Source organism: Fukomys damarensis, unplaced genomic scaffold (assembly GCF_012274545.1).
Source record: "Fukomys damarensis isolate Sample0158 unplaced genomic scaffold, DMR_v1.0_HiC HiC_scaffold_20, whole genome shotgun sequence".
Taxonomy (NCBI): domain Eukaryota; kingdom Metazoa; phylum Chordata; class Mammalia; order Rodentia; family Bathyergidae; genus Fukomys; species Fukomys damarensis.
The window spans coordinates 6,682,331-6,701,595 of NW_022900932.1; the positions used below are offsets into that span (position 1 = coordinate 6,682,331).

General features: G+C 48.9%; 1 protein-coding gene across 1 annotated transcript in view; it reads left to right on the top strand.

Moving 5' to 3' along the window:
* Window positions 1–728: 728 nt before the first annotated feature.
* Window positions 729–19,265, top strand: part of Daam2 (dishevelled associated activator of morphogenesis 2) — a 109,419-nt gene continuing 90,882 nt past the window's right edge. The window contains 1 exon segment of the mRNA XM_033766430.1: window positions 729–803. The gene's annotated coding sequence lies outside the window, so the exon portion shown is untranslated.

Below are 19,265 nucleotides of genomic sequence, written 5' to 3' on the forward strand. Positions count from 1 at the left end.
CTCCCCCAGGGTGCTGAAGATCACAGGGGAGACGGTTGCCCTGGACTGAGGCAACTTCCAGTCCAGGCAAGGAGATGGACTACAATCACATTTTTAAAAAATGAAATGTGATTTTTAAAAGTATGAATAAGCGCTATTGTAGACGGCTACGACTCTGTGTATAAGCAATGAAGTAAGATGAATTGACTGGCACTGAGTTGGAAAAGCTAAACAGAGGCAGGGAAGTGTGGAACATAATTTAATAAAAATAAACTTTTTTTTTTTTTATATATACACACACACACTCCCAAAGAAGAAATGGAAAAGTTGTTAGGGTGTGGACCAGGGCTTCTAATTAGCTTCTCTGCTGCCTTGCCCAGCAACTTCTTGGGGCCACACTGGACAATGGCAGGGAAGGGACCCCTCAACCCCTGACCTCTGTCACCAAGCTGACCTTCCCCCAGGACTTTCCCCTTCTGCCCAGGGGGTTGCAGGGAAAGCTCGCCCCTCAGGTGGGCACTTCTGCCTCCTGGACCCTGCGTTCCCAAAACACAGGGAGCCCCCAGGAAGGTTCCTTGGCAAAGTGGGGGAACAGCTCCCCTCCGGGCCCTCTGTCCCGTCTGAAAATGTGAAATTTACAAATCCCAAGGAGCCGCGCTCAGAACTGTACCTAGGGAACATTTAGAGTATCCCTGCCATAAATATCCCGCCTGGAGACGCCTGACGTCAGAGAAGGGCGGGCCGGCCCGAGGCAGCGGAGCTCAGGAGCCTGCGGAGCCGGGACCACCGAGATGGGAGCCTGGCCGCACCATGGGGCCCTCTGGGTAGGTGCTGCGGCTGTGCGCTGGGGACCCGGGACAACTCTGCGCTGCACTCGCCTGGCCTCTACTTTCTTGAAAATGCAGAGCAGGGCTGGGGAGGCTGCACCTCTGAGGGCGGGATGTTTTGTTTCTCCAAAGTGTTTGCAGAAGCCTGGGCGCCCAGGGCCTGCGTGTGTGGAGGTCTGTGATCGCGTGTGTTTGCATGCCTGTCTGCCTGCCCTGGGACAGCTGGACACAGGAAATGTCCTTGGAAAACTCTAAAAATTTTTTTTTCTTTTGGTGTCACAAGTGGGTAAACACAGATGGGGGCCTCCTATCCCACGACGTCCTGGTAGTGGCTTTTCCCTGTCCAGCCTGTGCTTTTCCGGAGGAGGACAGACATCTTTCCAAGTCCCCTGCTCCCACTTGTAGGCCTGGCTTCTGGCCAGGCTGGGCAGCAGCGGCGCTGGGATCCTGGATCCTGATCTCTGGGGAACGGGACCTTAGGAAGGGAGGGAAACATCTCCCCAAAGGAACCAAACTCTGGGACTCCAGCACCTGCGGCCGCAGCCCCAGGCACCGGCCTGACCTCCCAGGAGGTGAGACTTGGCTTAATTAGGGAAGGAAGGATCTGGTCCAGCATCAGGTACTGGGAAGGAGGATGAGGAGGAGGACGTCACGGTGGCCAGACACTGGCCCTGGGTCCAGCCCTGCCTAAGGAGAGGGACGGATGTTTCTGCCACATGTACCCGCCATGGGGTGGGTGCCAGGTTCTCGGGGAGCACCGCGTGCAGTGCGCCAAACAAGATGCAAACTCTGAACATAAAGAGACGTGTCTGAGCTGTGGAACGGAGGAAGGGGGGTGGTGGGGAGAGCAAGAGAGATTTTTATCAAAATTGAACACAGATTGCTGAGGTCTGGGCTTGATTTAACTCTTCTCTCTCTGCTGTGGCCACTTCTCCCACAGTTCTGTGGTGGATTCAAAAAGTTCGTGGGTAGATGGAGAGGGAAATCACATCTTTTCAGGGCACGGTCCTGGCAGATTTTCCTTGAAGGTCTCATGGGAAAGCAAGTATCTTACCATCTTTAAAGGGTTTTGGGGTTTGTGTTTCCCAGCTTGTGACTTTGGAGGAAAGTTTCTTGCTTGAGTTTTTCTCTAGGACTCAGGGGCCAGTGCTTCTTAGGGGTTCCAGGTGAGGGGCTGTGGGCTGTCCCTGGGAACGGGGGACCTGCAGCCCTGGGTCTCACACAGCCCAGCCCGAGTGTTGTGCCAGTAGCTGGATCCACAAGCAAGTGACCTGACTGCTCTGAGAGCCTGGATTTTCAGCTTTACTCTTCCAGATCTCTGGTTTTATATTTTGCAGCGGAGCCAACTGATGATGGTTGGTTGGTGGGAAGAAGATTACTGGGCTCTTTCTGTCTCTCTCCCTAGGTCCTAGAAAAATGAGGGAATGAAGGGATTGGGAGGAAATCTGGAAATAAAAACAGACCCACAGGAAGTTGAGATTTGGGAAGGATTTTTCAAAATTATACAGATTGACCCCCAGGGAAGTGCCATAAAAGACTGCAGTGTCAGAAATGGACTCACTTAACTTCAGGAGTGTGTCGCCCACTGCAGCCCGATGAGGAAGGAAGTCATCCCACGGGCAGTGTGGACGAGAGCGTGTGTGAACGGGTGGCTGGGTTCCTGAGGGACATTTGTGCACGCGAGGCCTTGGGCGTGGAAGCATGAAAGGGCTCGTCTCTTCACCCGTGCTTGGAACTGCATCCCACCCCCACGTCCTCCTTTAAAAAAACAACTGTGCTATTATTGTCCGGTGCCTTGGTCTCTTCTCACTCTGGCTCCCGACTCCTAGCTGAGTTTTCAGAACTTTTCCTGCAGATCCTGGGACGCCGAGGGAATACTTGTGCCCCCATCAGGACAAAAAGAGGAGAGAAAATTCTCCTGGGCCTCAGCAGGACCAGCGGGGAAACCCCAGGGCTGTTTGCTGGGGAGAGTGGGGGAGGTGGAAATACTATGCTTTCTTTCTTCAGTCCTTCTCTTTCCCAATTCCTTGCCTCCCAATGTGTTTGACTCAGCACAGGGTAAACTCTCTGCTCCCCATCCAGGGCTGGGATGAGGCTAGGGAAGGCATAGAGGTCAGAAGGAGGTAGGGACTTTCTTCTGTAATTTACTGGAGCCTATGGAATCACTGGGTTGCAGTGTTCTCACTTGTTCCCATTATTTAAAAATAGAAGACTAAATACCCAGGGGCAGAAGGAATCATTTGGAACAACATCCCCAGAAATATCCTCTTGCCAACACAGGCGGAGAGGAGAGTGAGAAAGAACTGGATCCTTCCCGAGGATAGGTGGGATCTTGACCCTGGTGGGTTTGCTCTGGGAGATGATTCACAAGCTCACACCCCAGGTCCTGGGTGGATTCCCCGGCCCTTGCCACCTGGGTTGACCTTGAGCCTCCTTCAGCTCCAGCTTGGCTGCTCCTGTCGTCTCTTGAGGTCAGATGGGTCCAGGAAGGCACATCCTCAGTTCGTGAACTCCAAAGCGCAAATAAACCCAGAAGAAAAAACGACTTGGGGGTGTCATTGGCTTTGGTAGCTGAGGACACAGCCAGAGACTCTCTGTCAAGGACCCTGTGTCATTTAGCCCTGACTTCACATACAGCCTGGCATGAAGGGAAGAGTGCAGACTTCTGAGCAGAGCCACTGGGAGAGGTCTGACACCTGTGTGTGAATTAGCAGCTGGGGACACATTACCAGCCCCTCTGGGCTTCAGCATCCTCATCTGTAAAACAAAGATGGGTACCAGGTTGTTTCAAAAGTGACTTTTATGCCAAAGGACTAAGAACAGAGCTGAGGGTGTTGCACACCTTTAAAAAGGGGGAATATGGTAATTCTGCTTCTAAGTGTTTCAGCCACCAGGAGCTGGTGTCATCTGGAAAGGAGCCCCCTCCCCAAGTCCCCCGAATCCTGCTTCATAATTTCCATGATGTCGGGCCAATGGCTGGAAGTTCTAGAACAGCCTTCCTTTCTTCCTCTAAGAAGGTGACCAGAGAAGATTATCCATGAGAATGCTCCTGGAGGTCTGGCCTGGGAACCACCCCTGTGTAGGAGTTGTCTGGGAGGGAGGGGAGGTAGAGATGTGGGGCCAGGGTGTGGACAGCTGGGAGCCAATGGAGTCTCGCGGGCCATCCTGAGGGCACGCGGAAGGTGCTCAGGGGTGGCTGATGGGTTATAAAGGAACGGGAGCTTTAGGCCCCATAAATATCTCTGGTGGGTGAGGGTGGGGTCTGCCCCCTGGACCTCCGCTTGATACATTATCCAGGGGCGTGGAAATACCAGAGAAAAGGAAAATCTGATGCCAGAGCAAGCAGCTGCAGGTCCTCTCAGCCCATCCCGAAGCTTCTAAGTTATCCTTCAAGTTGACATTTAAGATTCGAAGATCACATTTGTTTTTGTTTTGTTCAAGCTCTCTTTAACGGTGACCCGGGATGACTTTTCCGCTTTTAACAGGCACAGTCAGTGGCCAACTTCTCTTGAGATGGCCTCGATTGGGGGTCAGTGAATTCCTCCCTCCTGGCAGCATTTATTTCTCCAACTCTCTCCGCACATTTTTTGGTTTGTTTGTTTTTCATTTCATTATGAGGTTCGAAAACTGCACAGTCAAGATGCCGCGGGGAGGAAGTAGCTTTGCTCTGCGTTTGGGCTTCATCGTGCTCATACAGCCCGAGCTGTCGGGAGAGTCAGGAGCCATGGAAGGAGGATTAGGAGGAACAGGAGAGGGAAAAGGAGGAGAAGGAAGCAGGAAGGGTGGGGGAGAAGCCTGTAAAACTAGGCAGTTGTTACATCTCTTTAAATCTTGGCCTAAGAGGAGCTAAACGATTTGTAGGATTCTCCATGGTTCGTGGAAAGAGCTTTAGACTCAACTGTACCAAGATTTGAGTTCTGGCACCATCAGAACGCTGATGTTAAATGAGAAAAATAACTCTTCATCCTTCCTGGGGCTGTTCCGAACGTGAAATCGTATATGCGAAGGGCCCCCGAGGAACTGCTCAGTGCTCCGCGCAGTGTTAATTCCTTTCCTGTGCCCAGGTCTAAGCTCACGAAAGCACATGGGTTTGAACGTGTGTCTTTAAGTTAAAGTAAATAGGCCAATTATTTGAGGCTTAAGATGCCCAAAACATCAGAGAGCTCAGCCTGGCGATGGGGGCCTTTACTACAAAGTGGAGCACAGATAAGCGCCTCCCACGCCAAGCCAAAGGCCGCCCCAGGTGACCTTCCGGTGAAGTAAGCGAAAGGTCAGCGCTTGCTCACCCATGAACCCCTGCACTGGGGAGATCGCCACCGATCTTGATTGAAAAATCCCAAACACCGTCTTGGGTCAAAGAATCAAAGCTAAAATTTGGTTGAAAGAATTCAGTGAGGCGGCACCCTAATGTACCCCAATAACAAAGGCCCTGTAGAGTGACCACAGGCCCTCAACTGTGTCTAACACCCTACAGTTTGAAAGGCATGCGGTTTCGAGTCGACCTTGTAACAATACTAGGACACTGACATTAGCTATGTTTTGTAGCCCAAACTCTGAGGACTTAAAAGATCCACCTTGTTTCATATAGCAAGTAAATAGCTGTCCATTCATGGGTCTTAACCCTGGCTGCACATGGGAATCACATAGAGAACTTGTGACTGCATCACTACCTGGACCTCCTGTAGGGCGATTCAATTAGGATCTTGGAGAGTATGGAGCCCAGGCACCTATACTTCTGTGTGTTCCCCAGATGATCTGAGTCTAAGTCGAGAACCTGATCCAAGGGAAGGGGAAAAAGCACCAGAGTTATTACAGAGGTTGTCAGGCATGGGCAAAACAGACAGGTCAGACCTTTCTTGGATTTTTGCCTGGTGGAGTTCCTGGTATCCCAAGAACCTAGAATAGAGCCGGGCACAAGGCAGACATTCGTCAGTTGAATAAATGAGTGAATGAATGAGTGGATTCAATACTATGGCTAAGGATCTTGCAACTTCAACAGCCAGTCCCAGCCTGTCACTTTGTTTTAAACATAAAGTTTTATAGGAATGCAGCCATGCCCATTTGTTTATGAATTGCCTTGGGCTGGTTTCATGCAACTGGGCAGAATAGAGTAGATATGACAGAGACCGTGTGGCCCACAAAGCTGAGGATGTTTACCGTCTGGCTCCTTACGTAAAAGGTTTCTCAGTCTTTTCCTGGATCTCCGACATAACAGTGCGAGCGTAGTAACTTAGGGACTATCATGACAGCACAGTTGTTACAAAGCAGGTTCTAGAATCAGAAATATCTGTGTGTGATGCCTGGCTCTGCCACTTACCTACTGTAAGACCGTGTAAATTATCCTGCCCAAGTCTGTTTTCTCATCTGGGAAATGGGGGTGATAATAACAGAATGGGTGGGAGGGTTGTCAGTCCCCAGCTGAGAGTGACGGCTGTGACGGTTGTTGTACTTTCTGGCAATGAGGCAAATAGAGACAAAACCAAGTAGTCTAAAGTCAAAACTAAAATCCAGTATGGTAAGGTACTGTGGTAGGAAAATATTGACATAAGTAAGCTGGGGTAGGGAAGACAGATGTGAGGTTTCTGAGATGCAGGGTGTCCTCGAAAGATGGTGCAAGTCACTCCCTGGGTGTGTGAGGTGGGTGCTCCTGTCTGGCGAGCTGTGGTTGCCAGCAGTTTCCACCAGTCCTTGAGGGTAGACTCAGGTTTTATGACATTGAATCTAGTTTCAAGAATGTCCCAGCTCTATGCCCTTTTTCATGGTTCCCTCTTCCCGCAGGACCCTCCCCTAGTCCTGTCTTTCTGGCGTCATCCTTCTGGGTTTGCTCTGATGTCCCCTTGCTCCCAGATTCGCTCTACAAGGCTTCTCAGAGCTGCCCTTTCCTCCTTAATGCCATGAACTTGGCACACAGCCCCGTTGTGACATTTAACACATTGTGTTACAGCCAAGGAAGGACCAAGTCTCCTTCATACTGTTTACGTGTTTGGAGCTCACAAAAGTTAGGAGGTTACATGGTTGAATCCATACCTGATAACAAAAGAGTGTCTACTAGACCTTTGACTGAGTCACTCCAGAGTGAGGTAACCCTTTAAGAAAGAATAAAACTAGCACAGGAGCTGATGAAATTCCAAGAGCTAGTCCCACAGCCAAGCAGGTGGTGAAGAACTACCCAATGTAGAGACTCCATGGACACTTTTTCCTCATCCCTCCACTGTTTGGTTGCTCCTACCATCTGGGGTGCTCCTCCTGGGGGAGTAGCAGCCAGGGACACAGAAGGAAGGAAGAAGCTTAATTCAAACTCCTTGACCTCTTGTCAGCAGATGTGGTGAAAAGTTGCATTTTGGCTTCTTTAGGCTTTTCATGTCCATGCGCCAAGATAATTGGGAGTTGGGTCAGTTTTTATTAGGATGGGAGGAGCCAGGAGCACAGTCACAGATAATAGCCAACAGCAGCTAACCCTCCACTTTGCTGTTTGACTGCAAAATGAGTTGTATAGATTTCAGTGTCAGATCTGTTTTGGTGGCAGGTTATATCTATTTCTACATCTCTATCTATCTATCTATCGTGTGTGGAACAATATTAAAATGAAACCCTTTTATAATGGCTACAGGGAAAGAATATGAAACTCTTTAAATATTTCTTTGGATCATCCCCAAAGGGACAATTAGGGGCTGCCTGCTAAAAAGGGAAGGAGGAGGAGACAGAATGAAACAGTATTTTCATAGGGACCCCCACCATGCACTTGACGCTAGGTGAGTAACTTTTTAAGGCTCTTGTTGTTTGATTGTTTCACCTTATGAAAGCAGTCCTTCCCTGCTTGCACAAGTAAGTCAGTGTCATGCAAAGGTAAGTAGAAAGCTCATCACACATCCCCTTCCACCCTGGAAATTAGTGTTAATAGCCAAGTAGTGTGTCTGTGCTTAGTTTTTTGTCTCTGTTCATACAGATCCCTGCAGGGGTGGACACAGGTATGGAGGGGTTGTGCTTGGGTGTTTTGTTTACAATGACATGCATATTTCTTTGTAACATGCTTTTCTTCCTCCTGACCGTATATCAAGGTTTTCCCTTCAGTGAATCATATTTGCTTTTTAATTTTTCTGAGTTTTTATACCTAGACATACATAGCTTCACATATTTGAGGCCACGTTCTGCTGGCTGGGATGTTCATTTCCTCCTCTGTCAGTTATTAAAAGAGGTTACATCCTGGATGATCCAGCTGAGTCTTCCCAAGCAAGCGTCTTACATCACCCAAGAAAGCCTCACGTTAGCCCTTAGGCTGAGTGACGGGTGCCCATGGCCTGGTGACCATGATGGGCTCTGACTACATGCACATGTGTCCCCAGGTTTAGAAAGCTATGTAATATCGGTTCTCTGGCTGCCTGGATTGACCAGCTTTTTGTTACTCTAACAAATACCTGAGGTAATCAACTTAAGAGGAAGAAAGGTTTATTTTGGCTCACTGTTTGAGATTTCAGTCCATGGTGGGTTGGCCCTGTTGCTTTTGAACCTGAGGACAGACCACAAATCATGGTGGGGAGCAGGTAGTGGCTGCATGGCTGGGCTGCAGGAAAGAGAAAGGTGCTGGGGTTTCACCCTTCCTTTCAAGGACACATTCCTGGGGACCTAAGCCTTCCCACTAGACTTCCTCTGAGAGGACCCATCATTTCCCAGTAGTGCCATGCTGGGGACCAGATGGGCTTCTAGGGGATATTCCAGGTTCGAAGGACAGCACAGACCTCCTTCCTTGCTTCATTAGCCTTACCTCCCTGAGTCTCCACAAATAATAAATATGCAGGTGATACACAGGAGGCCCTGAAAACTGATATGTTACATTGCACCAGTCTTGATGGAGTGATTTGCAGTGTGGCATAATGGTTGTGTGCTTATTCAGATTGTCTAGCTAGGCCCAAATCCCTGCACCATAGACACTGGGCTGTGTTACCAAGACTCCCTTTAGGACTGAGCCCCCAGCTGCAGGGAGTGCTGGCCATGGTCAGCCTTCTTGGAATGCAGACACTTGCCCTGCCATGATCAGCCCTGACCACACAGCCTTCCTGGTCACCCACCCTGTATCCAATGACTGGGGGAGCCCTGCAGCCCTGGTCCCTGTACCCTAACATGGGGACCCAGCTCCCGGTTCCCTATGGTGTCAGGGGAGGCCTTTTCTGAGGCTGCCTGGAAGGCCCTCTAGTCCCTCTGCCCAGTGCTGCCGCTTGCTTTTCCTTCCTTCCCTCCAAGCCATGATTCTCAGGGGACTTTCTGTTAAACTTCCTGCCCCTGTGCTCTGCCTCGGAGTCTGTCTCCCAAGGACCCTTCTTTGCCATTTAGTCACTTGCCCTACAAGCTACCGACCTCGTGTGTGCTCCAGTTTTCTCCCCTTCACAGTGGAGCTAACAGCATCCTCCTCCTCACAGGTCCATTGAGACAATGGCATGGACAGTGCCTGCTCAGTCCTTGGCAGCCATTCCGGCACAGCTCTGTAAGTTGTCTCTGTATCATATGAACTTGTTTTGGAGGAGTCCTATTTTCTAGATCATGGTTGGCAGGACTGTGAAACATGCCTTTTCCCTATGCTTTATTTGGTGTCTTTCTAGGTGACATCCAGCTGTTTCTGCAGCAAATAGACTTGTGTCCTAACCGGGCAGAGTGAACTCATGTCCTGACTTCTATGGCTGCATTGGTGTTTGTCTCCTACCCCGTGCTAATCCGAGAGGTGTGGGTGTCTCTAGGTGAAAACATGACTAAGTGGCTTCGTCTCAGGCCAACCTAGAGCAGAGGCCTGGACATGCTGACCTTGGGGATTTCTTTCCACCTTACTCGGGCTTCTTTGAGATGAAGGAGCTGGTCTCAGGGGACCTTGCTGGCCCCTGGAAGCCTCCCTCTACCCGCCTGAGCATTCACAGCACACTCGCATGGGTGTCTCTACCAAAACTGAATCCTCTGTGGGGTGTTTGTTTCTTATTCCTCTGTCTCAAACACAAGCGGTCTTTGGCGCTGCACTCTGAACATTCCACCTCTCAGGTTATGTACACTGATCGCCCAGCCCGAGTGCCAAAGAAAAGCTCGCTTTCTTGATATGCAGGCTCAGGGATCCAGGCCCACAGCTCAGCATCTGACCGCCTTCCCAGGGGTCCGTGTCAGCACTCACTTCCATTTCCCCCCAGGCACCATGACCCCCAGCCTCAAGTGCCCCGACCAGGGCTGGGATGGAAAAGAGCAATTCCAGGACATTGGGGGTGATCTGTCAATATTTCCACAGGGCCAGAGGCAGCTTTGAAGTTAGCCTGAAACAAACTCAGAGTTTCTGTGGACTTTGGGCAATAGAAAGACCAGACATTTCAACTCTTTTTCCTTTTTACTCTCTATCAATATATTCATCAACCTTTTCCCGCTGTGAGGCATTACTCTGGCAGCTGCCCAGAGATAGCATTGGGAGCAGCTCTGTTGTGCAGAGATACAAAATTGATACTTTAGCACCCCCATTGCCCCACAGAGGCTGTGCTGTTGGTGCCCGTATCTGCCCGAACGGGGGCTGAGTGGGCAGAGCTGGGGAACAGTCAAGTCCTGGGTTCAGATGGCTTCAGATAGTGATGGCCTCTTGCTGGCTGTGTGACCTTGTGCTAGTCATTTCGTCTCTCTGAGCTTTTATTCCCTCATCTGTAAAAAAGTTCTTAGGAAGATAAAGTTAATGCATTGTGTGTGTGTGCGTTTTTTTAAGGGGAAAAACAGAACAAAATACTTGAACCCATGACTCAAACATAGTAAGCACTGGGAAATGTTGGCATTGGTGCAGGTGATATTGATGATGATGATGGTGGTGATGATGATGATGACGTTAAGGAAGCAGAAGGGGAGGAGAAAGACCAAACAGGATGCTGTTTTCCTAGCATCCCACGTCCAGTCGAACACAGAGTGGCAGCCCTACCTTTATTAAGTGGGGAATTCCTCTGCTTTTTATTGAGTTATCTTTTGCCTACCTATAGCCTGTATAGCTCTCTACCAAAGAAAGAAATATATATTTCCCCCTTAAATGTGCTTTTCTATAACTTTTTATTGAAGTTCAATATAATTAATAAAATATGAACATATAAATATGGAACTCAACAGTTTTCCCAGCAAGGACACACCTGTGTAACCACAACCAGGCTGAAGAAACGGAACCTCCAAGCCCTGCCTCTCTCTTCCCCTCGGCAGCAAGCCCCCTGTACAGCATTATGTGGTTACTTCCTTCCATATCCTCACTTCTGTTACTGTGAGTTAGCACTGCCTGTTCTTGAACTTCGTAGAACTGGAATCCCCCATCATGCGGACTCGTGTGTCTGGCTTCCTTTGCTTAGGATGTTGGTGGCAGATGATGTTTTCTCACTGTGGTACAATATTCCATTGTGTAGATACAGCATCCTTTGTTTATCAGTTCTTCTGTTGCTAGACATTTGGTTGCTTTCCAAGTTTGGGGCTGTTGTGAATACTCTTGCTGTGACTGTGCACCTGTTGTGTGAACATATGGACACATTTGTGGTGGGAGTGGACGTGTTGGGCCACTCAGAATGTATATGTTTCCCTTTTGTAGGTGCTGCCAAACAGCCTGATGAAGGGGTTGTTGTCCAGTGTTTCCCATTGTCCTTAAGGGTGAAGAAGCAGGTTCATCTTGATAGGGCAGTGACCAGAAGCTGGGGATATACTAGTGTTCCTGAGATGCTCCCATCCTCTGTGCCATTTCTGTCTTGGAGCTCACATATTCTAGAAGCCTGTGGCAGAGGCAGCCCTGTGTACTAGGCTCTGAGCTCAGTGTTTTCACTTCATCTATGCCACCCACTCCTCACTAGCAATCCCACGAGATGGGCATTAAAAACCTCTGTCACAGATGAGAAGAATAAGGTTCCATGAGGAAACTCAGTAAATTTCCAAAGTTCATATGGGAAGAAGCTATCAGAATCAGGATGTGAAATAGGGGTGAAATAGGCCTGAATCCAAAGCTCATGAATCTGGAGTCCCTGATGGCTCATTTTAGTTTCTGTGCTCAACTGAAGACAAAGACACACACACAGACTTGGGGTTGTCCCTTAAGACCTGTGGGGCACACGGGGTGCAGTTGCCTGAGAGGTGAAAGACTGCCAAAAAGAGCAGAAATAAGGCAACTCAGTGACCTTGGGAGCGGTGCCAAATTTCACACCTGCTTGGGGCTGTTGGAGAAAGTCATGGATTTCCTGGAAGGCAAGGATGACCTTAAAATTTACGGTCTAAGCCAGGACACTTCAAGTGTGAAAGGGGCACTAATCAAGTCTATGCACATTATTTTTAACTTCTTTGAAATGAAACATGTCTATCTGGAGTTTGCCCTGACGTGATGCTTATGTCTTGATGTCCCTCCAAAACTTATAGGTGGGACTTTGGGAGCTGACTAGATGATGGGCCTATGATACTGGATCAATCCACTGGTTAGTTTAGCCGTTCTTGGTGCGAGTGATAGATTTACTGAAGATGAAAGACCCATCCTGGGTATGAGTGGCACCAGCCAATAGGCTTGTAGCTTGGATGGAATAAAAAGGAAAAGGAGGAGGAAGTCTCCCTGCTTCCTGGCTGCCCTGCCACAGACTGTTTCTCCTCTTTGATGCTCCTCCGCCACGCTGTCCTGCCTTGGAATCAGCTGACTATGGACTGAAACTTCTGCAAACTGGGAGCTAAAGTCAACCTTTCCACCTTAATTTAACGGCCTCAGATATTTTGTCCCAGTAGCGAGAAAGCAACTAAGACAGATGTACTTCCACTCTCTCCTGTGCAGAGATCAGGTCTGTATGACTTTCATCCTTCATTCCCCACACCATTCCCCACTCAAATGGGGGCTCTGACAAGGTGTGCTTCCTCTGCCAGATCCAGTCCCCATGGAGATTCATCTTCCAATGAAGCTCCTAGAAAGCCAGGTTGGCGGCTTAGCCATTGTGGCATCAATAGCACCCAAAACAGGGTGACTGTGTGCCCCATTCATCCATGAATCCTGCCCTTTGCTTGTACAGCATCATGTGTACAGAACTGGAGCTGAATTTAGATTATTCCTGCTTTTTCTGAGCTGACTACTAATCCGCTAGTCCAGGAAGAGAAGTTTGTTTTGTGTGTCTACATGTGTGTATTTGTGGTGTGCACACACAAAAAGGACAGAATAAAAGGATCGGCTTTAGTAGTAGCAAGAGGTATTGCACCATGGCATTTGGTATCAGAATCTAGGTTCAAATGCCTGCTTTCCTTCCACTGCTTAGCTGAACCACCTGTGATAATAAGCTGCGTTTCTCAGCCTCAGTCTCAGCCATGTGTGACATGAAAATGACAGTGATCCCTGGGGTACAGGACCGGGGTGTGTCTGAGTGAAGAGCTTAGTACGCTGCAGAGAGATGTGTAATTTTTGGTTGCTAATAGCTGTGGTCATTCAGTAGACATTTGAGAAGGGGTTGGTTGTAGGGCACTGTGTGCTGAGCCAGATCCTGGAGTGAGTCTGGGAGCAAAAGTCACTCTACCTCTGGGGCTCTGGCTCTGCTAAAGGGAGGTGACAGCGGATGTGTGGCAAGCCTTCAGGGCTGGAACTTTTATTAATAAATAAGGAGGGAATCAGCAAATTCTTCAAGGCCCTAAGGATTTGATGTGGGTGTCTGAGATAAGGGTAGGAAGGGTAATTAATTTCTTATGAAGTCCAGAGCTGCATTCCACTTGAGCAGGAAGCTCTGGCGGACCCCCGCATGCCCAGCAGCAGCTTTGGGATGGCATCCGGGCTTTCAGTGCAGTTTATGGGGTCAGGCTACTGGGACCCAAATTCTAATTCCACTCCTTACCAGGAGAGCACCCTTGGAAGCTGAGCCTCAGTTTCTTTCCCTGCAAAATGGTGACAAGAATAGTACCTACCTCCAAAGGGGGGATAAAATTAATGTGTGCAAAATGCTCAGAACCATTGAACACATCATGTACCACCTACATCTTTATTATTCTTAATTTCCAGACAATTTTCTTTCATTAGGCACTTCAGGGTGCTGATGCAATAATGTGCAGAAAAGGAAAGATCATTTTGAGAAGAGGAGAGATCATGGAAGGCTTCATAGAAAAGAGGCGTTCTAATGTATTTTCTTATTTTTTCTTTTTTTTTTTGTGTGTGTGTGTGTGTGTGTGTGTATCTGTGTCTAGAGACTGAACCTAGGCCTTCAAACTGAGGTCCCCAGTTGTTTGTTATATATTTTTATTTTGAGACAGAGCCTTGCTAAAGTTGCTAATTCACCTAGGCTAGGCTCAAACTTGTGACCTTCCTGCCTCAGTCTACTTCAGTGCTGAGATTATAGGTGTGCACTGCTGTACCTGGCTCCACCATATTTTCTAGATATTGTCTACATTCTGAACAAGAGGGGATTCTTATTTCCATCACTACTCTGCTATTAAGGCTTGGAGAAGAAGGTCCAGTGTGGGATACATTTTTTCCTGTGGGTACATACATTGAAGACTGAAGCTGAACACCACGTGGTCCCTGCTGTCTTGCATTTGCAAACTAGTTCCTCCATCTGCCGCCACCTTCCTGCCAGACGGGAGTCACATGAATCTTCAGAGTGCTCAAGAGTGTCACGAAGGAAGGATCTAGGTGGCTGGCCCTGGAGGGGCTGTTTTCCCTCCTGGAGTAGGGAACTTGTGTGCCGCCTCCTGCAGCAGAAAGGTGGCCCTGATGGTTCCTGTGGACCCGTGCATTCGTGATGCCCTGTGGTTGTGTGTCTTTCACAGGAAGTGTACCATGAAAGCTTTCAGAACTCTTCTTGGGCAATGCCAACAAGTTAAAAAACGCATTCCTAGTGGGGCATGGTGACACATACCTGTGATTCTGGCACTCTGGGAAGCCAAGGCAGGAGGATTGCAAGTTTAAGTCCAGCCTGGGCAATTTAACAACTGAGTGAGACCCTGTCTCAAAATAAAAAGCAATAAATGGCTGTGTATATAGCTCAGTGCAAAGGTCCTGGGTCCTGGGTTTGATCCTCAGTGCCACAAAAGTAAAACAGGTAGCACTGGCACCACTGCTCAGGCATTGCCAGAACTCCTGCATCAGGTGCCTCCTCCGCAATGCTGTGGCTCATTTAAAACCCTCTCCCCCACAGCCAGGGTGCAAAGGGGTCCCTCCCTCTACTGCCAGCCACATGTCTCCTTCTCATCTCCTGCTCTCCGGTAACAGAATAAGGAAGTATCCAGCCTATCCAAATGTTTGTAATTTCAAAGAAAAATGTCCTCTGCTTTCTCCAAGCGTAGCCGTGTAGCTCCAACACGAAGGTGATGCTGTAGGAGAATCAGTGTACGAATAGAGGCTCAACATTCGGGGCTTGGAATCAGAGAAATCTATAAATGAAAATCACAAGGAGACCCCAGTCCCCACTCATCAAATTGGGAGAAAAATTCATATTCCTTGTCTTCGATGGAGATCCAAAGAGACTCCATTTCACTGAGAGCAGAATTAAATTGCGATGAGCCTTCAGAGGGCACTTTGGTACCACTTAGGAAAATTGCAGCTGTGCTTACCCCGTGACTCTGCTCTCTCACTTCGAGGTAAGTCTGCAGAAAGCCTAATGCAGGGGAGAGGGAGAGCTGTTCGGGACCGTTCTCCACAACATGGTCTCTCGGGCCTAAAAGAGCAACCCCCATGTCTATCATCAGCTGGGAGTCTCGCTAATAATTTGATACACACATGTAGTCCGGACACTATGGAATGCAGTGAAGAAAAGAAGGCACTAGAGAGACATATTAGGCAAACACATTCCCGGTGACAAGGGAAGATGCCATTGCTACTGAATTTAAAATTATGCAAAATAATGCACTTTTATTTATAAATACTTGCATATGTAATTAATGTATAAAATTCGGTTTGGGGAAATAACTAGAAAATTCAGAGAGGTGGCCCCTTGTAGGGAAGGAAGGGTATTTACATGTGTCCTATTTTAATTTTTATACTGGCTGGAGCGTACACAAATATTTATTGTGCTGGCTATATTTTTTAGACACCCAAAACATTGTGTAGTTTAGATAAAGTTAATTTTATGGAAAGGACAGAAACTCCCATGCTGTCTCCCAGGGAGGCTGAAGCGTGAGCGGGGAGTGGCTTGTCACTCACTTCAGGTCCATCTGGGACATGGTAGGCGGCTGTGACATCTCCAAAGGGGCTGTTATCCAAATGTCTACGTGGGCTACCACCTGCACATCATAATTGCTGTTTTTGAGCTGCAAATCTTAGCCTCTTTTTCTTCTCATTAGAGGATTTGTTGTATTTTGTATTTGCTGTATTTTGATGATGATATGCTGGTAAAGAGGCAAAACAGGGTCACCACAATAGAAACCAAAAGCAGCATGGGGCTCACTCCCACGTTGCCTCTTTCCCCATTCCTTCCTTGGGAGTCGCTGTTTTTTTCTTGCAAGTGCTGGAAAGTGACCATAGCCCCCAGCCTGACATTCTTTTGTCAGGACATAGGACCGGCAGTCTTCAGTAGTTCTCACTGCCACAGTGTGAAAGAACCTCCCTCTCCTACCCGCAGTGCTCGGTCTCCACAGAGTCCTCTTTCTCATTGGCTTTGTTTCATTCGTCGATAGCCAAGGCCCTGCTCCTTTTGTAGGCGTGCTGCCCGGAAGTGGGAGAGTGCCTGCCCCTGGGAATTCCTTTATTTCCTTTGACTTGACCGGGCCGCCGTGTTGACTTCTCTGAGGGTCTTCTTGAAATGCAGTGGATTCAGCTCCTTTGTGTGCCTTGCTCTGTCACCGGTCCTCTTCCTTGGAATCTGGTGTGCTCCCAATCCAAGTGGCCGTGTTGGCCTCGAGTGTCCTATCCTGCATGTGGAGTCTTTGCCTTGACCCTGTCCTTGAATCTCAGTTCTCTGTGCTGCCACAGCGAGCCCCTGTCCAGTATGTGGTTTTTGCCTTGGGGCCTGGAATGATGCTGGGTGGCTTTTCTTTCTGCATCTTGCTTAATTATACAACATATAACTCACCTTAATTAAAAAGTTGAAAATCTCATGAACTGGAGACTTGTTTGAAGAAACCCTGGGCAGATTGTTGCTCTGGGAAGGTATATATAGTCTGTATCAATTGGGCTCCAGGCAGACAGCAGACAACACTCCTCAGAGGGTATAACTGATAAGAGTTTGAAAAAAAGACTATTGCAGAGAGGAGATATCGAGGCACCCAGAGCTGAACCATACCAGGAAGCTGTAACAGACCTACTCCTGATGTGGTGCGAAAGGGGAGCATTTATATCACAGCCCCTTGCCAGTCTCATGGGGTAGCAGAAAGCAAACTGGAAATATCCTCTTTGAGGTCTCTCCTCCTGCTTGCTTGCCAGGCACCGGTCCTTCCTTCCCAAGGGCCAGATCTCACTTGCCACTGGAAGCTCAGGCATCTGGGTGCTGCCTTCTATCAGCCTTCAGGGAGAGAAGCATGGCAGAACAGGGCAGGGAGTGGGCGAAAGGTTTCTCTACCCATAAGTGGAGAGGCTCAGGTACCAGGAGGGGTCTCTTTTGATGTGCTCTGTAGTAGCTTTTGGGCACTTTGGCTTATGGTTTTCCATTGATTGGCTCCAAGAGGCTTAGATGGGCCAGCTGGGAAGGGCTCAGAGAGAAAGGAAACTGGTATTTAGGATTATGGGGAAGGTGTTTTGTTCTGTGTTTAAAAGAAGCTGTTTTGAATGAGACCTGGGGGTCCATAGTTTATCGTGCTCTAAGCATGCTGCAATCCATAGAGTGGATGTGTCTTCCCTAAAGCGTCTGAACTTGGCTGTCTCCGGTGTTAGACCAGGAACTGGACTCCTGGTATGAGCCCAATCTAAGTGACACACACTGTGTTGATCGTCAGCGCTGTGATACAGAGGTGTGAGAAGCTGAGGACACCCTCACCTGGCACTCACCTCCCCAGAGTTTCCCTCCCACCTCCCTCTCGGTCTGCACCATCCATGCCCTTGCTCTAAGCCTGGCCTGAACACATCTCGCCTCCCAGCAGAGCTGGGATACAGGGTGCAGCAGCAGCCCCGTCCACATGGGCTGTTGATCTGTGAGCACAGAGGAAGTGCACAGCTCTCTGAGCTCCAGCCCTGACCTTGAGGGTCCCTAGTCCAGTAAACGAGTTCTTGAAAAGCACTGCATCCTTGGTGGGCTTTGAAGGCAGAGTCTCTGCTCTGTTATGTAGTAACCTTGTGACCTGAGGTAAGTCACCTGCCCTCTCTCCAAGAACCTCAGCTTGTTTACCCATAAACTGGGCCAAATAAAGGCATGTTCCTCTCTGGACGATCACAACAATTGCATGGGACCCTCAGTGCAAAGCGTGGTATCCAGCACACGACAATGCCGCTCATACTGTGTCGGCTGCTACTCCAGTCCCCATTCCTTCTGGAGGTCCGTGGCAGTCACCAGAGGAGGCAGTGCTACCAGATCCTAGGGCCTATCTGCGAGTCTCTTAGTTTTCCTAGTTCGTGGCCTGCATTCTATGGATCAAGCACCCTGCATGGGCTGCTCTTGGGGGAGACCAGGGAACGTTCAGGAGGAAGAAAACCACAGCGATCCTCTCTGCTGTGCTCCTAAAGCACTGATAGAAAACCAGCTTCCCACAATGGTCCTGGAGAAAAACAATCCTGTGGCTGAAGAAACAGAAGCAACGCTGCAGTGCCCAGGGCAGCACTGCAGGAATAAACTGGCTTCGCATCCCTGTAAACTTCCATTCCCCTATGTATTTATCCAAGGGGACTCTTCTCCCTGGACCCCCCCGAGAACTAGTTTTTGAGGTTTGTATCAGTTGCAGTTTGTGTTCAGCTACATGGAACAGAAATCTGAGTAGAGCTGCTCTTTTAGCTAGGGGTTTTTATTTTTCTTACGCAACAAGTTTAGCAGGCGCGGTGCAGAGTTGGTAAGAAAGCTTCGCAAGTGTCACCAGGGACCCAGGCTCCCTCTCTGTCTCTCCTCCCATCTTCTTTAGAATGAGACTTTTGTCTTTGTGCCTGTGCCCAGGGCTTCACGATTACAGGACGGCCGCAACCCCACTGCGTCCCACCGTATCTTCACATCTGCCTTCCAGAAGAAGGGTCTGACAGAACACAAGAAGTGCACGGTAGCTACTTCTGCTCTCTTGAACAAACTTCTACAAAGGCCCCACCCAGAAACTGGCCGGCACTGTGTTAAACAGAGGTCTCAAACCACAGCAACGTCTAGGGGAAGTGGAACAGCTTTAGTGGAGCCCATTCCTGCCTCCAACAAGAGAGGGCTGTAAGAGTGTGGAGAAGGAGAGGAGATGCAAGGCGATTAGCATCGTCGCTGCATTGATCCAACCTTTGCTTTTCTCTTCGGCGGGTCGATTTGAAAAGCGTCCCAGGCAAAACAAACTAAAAACAAAGCAAAACACAAACCCCTGTAGTCAATAGAAAATGAAAATTCTAAGCAACAAGGCCCTTGGTCACACAGAGCCTATCAAAGATGC